Genomic DNA, 6,581 nt, shown 5'->3' with positions numbered 1-6,581 from the left:
AAAGAAAACGAAAAATTAGTTTCCCTTGCCAGGGCAGCCATTTTTGAGGTCGCAGACATACCTTCCGATTTCCAACGTCTTTTCCACGAAAAGAAAACGAAAAAATTAGTTTCCCTTGTCAGAACAGCACGTTTTTAGGTCACAGACAAAATTTCCAATTTCCAACGTCTTTTCCAACGAAAAGAAAACAAAACAATTAGTTTCTCCTTCCAGGACAGCAAATTTTACGGTCACGTGTACACCTTCCCCTTTCCAATGAAAATAAACTGAAAAAATTAGTATCGCTTTCCAGGATAGCAAATCTTACGTTCACAGGCATACCTTTTATTTTCTAATGAAAAGAAAAATTTAGTTTCGTTTTCCAGGAGATTAAATTTTTCGGTCAGACACATACCTTCCCTTTTCGAAAGAAAAAATTAGTTTCGCTTGCCTGGAAAGCATGTTTTACGGTCACAAACATACCTGTCCCTTTCAAACGAAAAGAAAACGAAAAATTAGTTTCCCTTGCAGGGAGAGCAAATTTTAAGGTCACAGACATCCGAAGTCCTTTACAACGACAAGAAAACCAAAATATTAGTTTCTCTTTCTAGGACAACAAATTTTACGGTCACAGGCATACCTTCCCTTTTCCAACGAGAAGAAAACGAACAAATTAATTTTTCTTGCCTGGACAGCGTATTTGATGGTCAGAAACATACCTGTCCCTTTCCAATGAAATGAAAAATTTGTTTCCCTTGCCACCACAGCAAATTTTAACTTAACAGATATATTTTCAACGTCTTTTCTATGAAAAAAACGATAAACTTAGTTTCCCTTGTCAGGACAGTACATTTTAAGATCACAGACAAAACTTTCCCTTTCCTACGTCTTTTCTAAAGACAAGGAAAGAAGAAAACTAGTATCTCTTTTCAGGACAACAAATTTTACGGTCCCCTTTTCTACGTCTTATCCAACGGAAAATTAGTTTCTCTTGCCAGGACATCAAATTTTATGGTCACAAAAATACCTTCCCTTTGACAACGAAAAGAAAACGAAAAAATTAATTTCGCTTGCTAGGACAGCAAATTTTACGACTACATATATACCTTCCCCTTTCCAATGAAAAGAAAACGAAAAAATTAGTTTCCCTTGCTGGGACAGCAAATTTTAAGGTCACAGATCAAATTTCCCCTTTCCAAAGACAAGAAAACAAAACAATTAGTTTCTCTTTCTAGGATAGCAACATTTAGGTCACATACATACCTTCTCCTTTCCAATAAAAAGAAAACAAAAAAAATTGTTTCTCTTGCCAGGACAGCTAATTTTAAGGTCACAGACAAAACTTCCACTGTCCAACGTCTTTTCCAACGAAAAGAACTCGAAGAAATTAGATTCGCTTGCCAGGACAGCGAATTATACCGTCACAGACATACCTTCCTCTTTCCAACGAAAAGAAAACGAAACATTAGTTTCCCTTGCCAGGAGATCAAGTTTTAAGGTCGCAGACAAATCTTCCCCTTTAAAACGTCTTGTCCAATAAAAAGAAAACCAAAAAAATTAGTTTCGCTTGCCATTATATCTTAGGGTCATCAAATTTTACATCAAATTTTACGGTTACAGACATTCCTTCGCCTTTGCAACAAAAAGAAAACGAAAAAATTAGTTTCGCTTGCCAGGACAGAACACCCCAGTGGGCAAAAAATTTGGCGACGTCTTTACGACATCGTTACAATATCTTTACAGCAACTTTACGACATCCTATGTCCATGTCTTTTCGCTATCTTTACGATATTGCAAATAAGTCGCATGATCTGACGATGTCTTTAGGACATCGTAAAGACAGCGAAACTGCATGGACATAGGATGTCGTAAAGTTGTCGTCAAGATGTCGTAGCGATATCGTAAAGACGTCGCCAAATGTTGTGCCCACTGGAACCTTACGGTTATATGCATACATGACCCTTTCTAACGAAAAGAAAACGAAAAATTTGTTTTCTTTTGCCAGGACAGCAAATTTTTTGTTCACAGACATACCTTCCCTTTTCCAACGAAAAGAAAACGAAAAAAAAAGTTTCCTTAGCCAGAACAGAAAACTGTATATTCACAGACATACTTTCCCTTTTACAACGAAAAAATTCATTCCGCTTGCCAGGATAGCAAATTTTACGCTCATATACATACCATCCCCTTTCCAATGAAAAAAAAAGAAAACATTGGTGTCCCTTGCCAGGACATGAAATTTTACGGTCACAGACCCAGTGGGCACAAAATTTAGCGATGTCTTTAGGTCATCGTTACGACATCTTTACGACATTTTTACGACATCCTATGTCCATGCCGTTTCGGTGTCTTTGCGATATGGTGAAGACATCGTTAGATCATACGACTTATTTACGATATCGTAAAGACACCTTGACGACATGGACATAGGATGTCGTAAAGTTGTCGTAAAGATGTCGTAACGATGTCGCCAAACATCGTGCCCACTGGGGACATACATTTTCCCTTTTCCAACGAAAAGAAAACGAAAAAAATAGTTTTGCTTGACAGGACAGCAGATTTTACGGTGACAGACATTACCTTCCCTTTTCCAACGAAACGAAAACAAAAAAATCACTTTTGCTTGCCAGGGGAGAAAATTTTACGGTCACAGGCATACCTTCCCTTTTCCAACGATAAATAAACGAAAAAAATAGTTTCGCTTGACAGGACAGTAAAGTTTACGCTCACAGATATACCTGTTCCTTTCAAACGTCTTTTCCAACGACAAGAAAACAAAACAATTAGTTTCGTTTGCCAGGATAGCCAAAATGTTTTGTATAAGGATTCCCAATGGGCACAAAATTTGGCGACATCGTTACGACATCTTTACGACAACTTTACGACATCCTATGTCCATGTCGTTAAGTCTTCTTTATGATATCGTTAATATGTCGTATGTTCTGACGATGTCTTTACGATGTCGTAAAGACGTCGCTAAATTTTGTGCCCACTGGGTTTTCATTATTAACTGAAATAAACAGTAAAAACATTACATTTGTATAGTTTTTTGAAGTTTTGATGAAAAAAATTTAATTTGCCGGTATTTTCACTATTACTTCCGTACTCAGCGAGGCAAAATACAAGGGTACAAGCAGCTTTGTCCAAACTTAATGATGACCTTGTGAAGCTCTTCGTCTGGGGTGACTGTTAGACTGAATGATCAGCGACTTGTGTCGACGCGGTTTTGCCAAACGAACCTGCTACTTCAATAAGCCACACGGAACTTCTAGATGGATCTAAAATTTATAATAATAATAATAAGAATAATACGGAAATATAAATTTCGAAAAGGGAAAAATTGACATCTGCAGATTCGGATACGGAACATTGGCAGTCCTTGCAAATTATTTCGACCTGGCCTCGAGATCGGGCAGCAATCTTCTGTTGTTTCGCTAAATTCTAATTTCAACTGTTTAAACCCAACAGTGCCTGCATTGTCTTCTACGCATTGTAGGAAACGTGTGCGCCAATTTATTTCGGTAAACGTGCTCATACGATGAAGGACAAACGACATTAGCTGCCTTTGGACTTGCGATAAATGACGGTGCCTATTGTTAATCGATGACGATTAAACTGTTCCGCGCTTGAGTGCCAGTGTTTGCGTGCAAGTAATGCAAACCATTCAATAATAAATTTCATATCAAATCACATCAAATGTCAATAAATTCTTTTTTTAAATCTTCTAGTTTATTTTTAGGTACTTTCTTATTACATTACAATTTTAAACCTGATTAGCTATTTATAAAACATAATCATTTTTTCCTTTATTTAAATTTACCGCCTTTATCATTTCTAAGGATATCCCAGTGGGCACAAAATTTGGCGACGTCTTTACGACATCGTTACGACAACTTTACGACATCCTATGTCCATGTCGTTACAGTATCCTTACGATAGCGTAAAAACATCGCAGATCATACGACATATTTACGATATCGTAAAGACGCCTTAACGGCATGGGTATAAGGTGTCGTAAAGTTGTCGTAAAGATGTCGTAACAATGTCCTAAAGACGTCACCAAATCGTGTGCCTACTGGGATCCTTATCTTCAATATCTCAATTTATCTTGCATTTTCCGAAACATTATTTTAATTATTAATCGATATAAAAAGCAATTTTGATTGTTTGGATAATCTTCTATTTTAATTGAAATTTAAATCTGGTGGGGGAAATACAAGATGTCTACACGCCCACCCAGTGAGCACAAAATCTGGCGACGTCTTTACGACATCGTTACGATATCTTGACGACAACTTTACGACATCCTATGTCCATGTCGTTACAGTGTCTTTACGATATCATAAAGACATCGTCAGATCATACGACATATTTACGATATCGTCAATACGATTTAACGACATGGACATAGGATATCGTAAAGATGTCATAACGATGTCGTAAAGACGTCGCTAAATTTTGTGCCCACTGGGCAGGGCCAAACAATAATATAAATCATATGACACAAAACTTAATTTTTTTATTCAATTGAAAAACCAAATGATTTTTCACCATAAATATATTTTTTAAGATAAAAAATCGTCTAAAAAATTACCGGGAATCTTAGGGATTTTCTATTTTCATGAAACCTTTAAAAAATGTTTGAAAGCGACTCATTTTTTTTTGAAATTTTCATAAATCTAGAATTTGTTTTAAATTTGTTGAAAACTTTTCAAATTTAAAATTATTTTTTAATCTTTGAAAAACTTAGAAATATCTTTTTTAATTATACAAATTCTTGCTGAGATTTTTTAAAATCCTACACGAGAAAATAAATTTCCTTGAAATTTGCCACATTCTTTTTGGCAAATTTTGAAGTTTTTTCAAATTTTTGAAATTTTCCCCGAAAATTAATTTTTGAGAATAAAAAATCATCCAAAACTTTCTCAAGAGTTTTAAACATTTTTTCAATTTTAAATTGTTTATTAATCTTTTCAAACCTTTAAAACCTTCTAAATACTTTTAAAAAATCAAACAATTGGCTTATAATCTTCCAGAATATTTTTTACAATTCTGGAATTCTTCTTAAATATTCTCTTAAAATTAATTTTTTATAATAAAAACACATTAAAAATTTATTCCTGAGATCTTAAAAAACCTTTGTGAAAATTTCTTTGAAAACAAATTTTTTTAAATAAGGAAAATCATATAAAATTTTTTCTGTAATCTTAAGATATCCATTTATTCTCTTGAAACCTTTACAAATTCTTAAAAAGATTCTACATTTTTTTCTCAAAATATTAATAAATCTACACTTTCTTTTAAATTGTCGAAATTTTAAATTATTTTTTAATGTAAATATCGTTTTGACAAAAATAAATAAATTGCCTTTAAACCTTCCAGATTTTGTTTCGGTCAATTTGGAAATTTTATGAAATGTTAATTTTTTTCATTTTCTTTAAAAATTTATTTTTCCTAATGAAAAATAATCTAAAACTTTCCCTAAAATCTAAAGCATTTTTTTATACTCTTGAAACCCTTAATAAATTTTTTAAACGCTTCTAATTTTTTTCGCAATCTTCATAAATCTGCATTTTGTACTAAATTTCTAAAAATATATATATAAAAAACTTTCAATATTCTTTAATCTTTGAAAAGGTTTAAAGTATATATTTTTCAATGATTCGAATTATTCTTGAGATTTTTATTTTAAATCCTGCGAAAATATTTTATTTCATTTAATTTAAATTAACTTTTTTGGAATAAAAAGTCATTCACTTTTCCAGGAATCTTAAAAGACATTTTTAAATTCTTTTGAAACCTTTCATAATCCTTAAAAAGAGTTACATCTTTTACAAAATTATCCAAAATCTAATTTCGTTACAAAAAATAATGAAATCTTTTTAAATTAAATTTTTTTTTACTTCTAAGTGTGTTTTGAAATCATTCAAAATTTTACTAGAATTTGTTTAAACCTTGAAAATTTTTAAAAATTGACTCATAAACCGTCCAGTTTTTTTTCCGGCCATTTCATAAGAAATCTGTTGAAATCTTTTGAAATGCTTTAAAATCTTTTTAAATATTGTTTCAAAATAATTTTTTTAATCAAAAAATCATTTCAAATTTTCCTAGGAATCTTCAGCACTTTTTTTTCTAAATTCTTAAAGCGCTTCTATATTTTTGGTTTGTTATTTTCAGAAACTTACATCATCTTAAAAAAATTTTGAAATCTTTTCAAGTTTTAAAATATTTTTGAATCTTTTAGAAACTTCATTTTTTCTAAAATGTTGTAATTATGCAAAATTGAAAAATGTAGCTTTAAAACCTCCTACATTCTTTTTCAAAATATTAGGAAATCGTTTGAAATGTATTGAAATAATTTTTGAATTCTTCCTTAAACTTCATTAAAAAAAATTTATATATATTTTTTAATGTTCCCAGGAATAAAAAAAATTCGATTGTTTTCTCAATTGTCTTGCAATCTTCTAGATTCTTTTTTGGTATATCATGAAATCTTCCAAACTTAAAATAATTATTTTTAAATAAATCTTAAATTGCTTAAAATAACTATATAAATTACTTATTTAATTAATTTTGTACTTTACAAAAAAATATTTCAATTA

This window comes from Belonocnema kinseyi, chromosome 6, assembly GCF_010883055.1.
Source record: "Belonocnema kinseyi isolate 2016_QV_RU_SX_M_011 chromosome 6, B_treatae_v1, whole genome shotgun sequence".
Lineage (NCBI taxonomy): Eukaryota > Metazoa > Arthropoda > Insecta > Hymenoptera > Cynipidae > Belonocnema > Belonocnema kinseyi.
Note: the sequence above shows the minus strand (reverse complement) of the source record.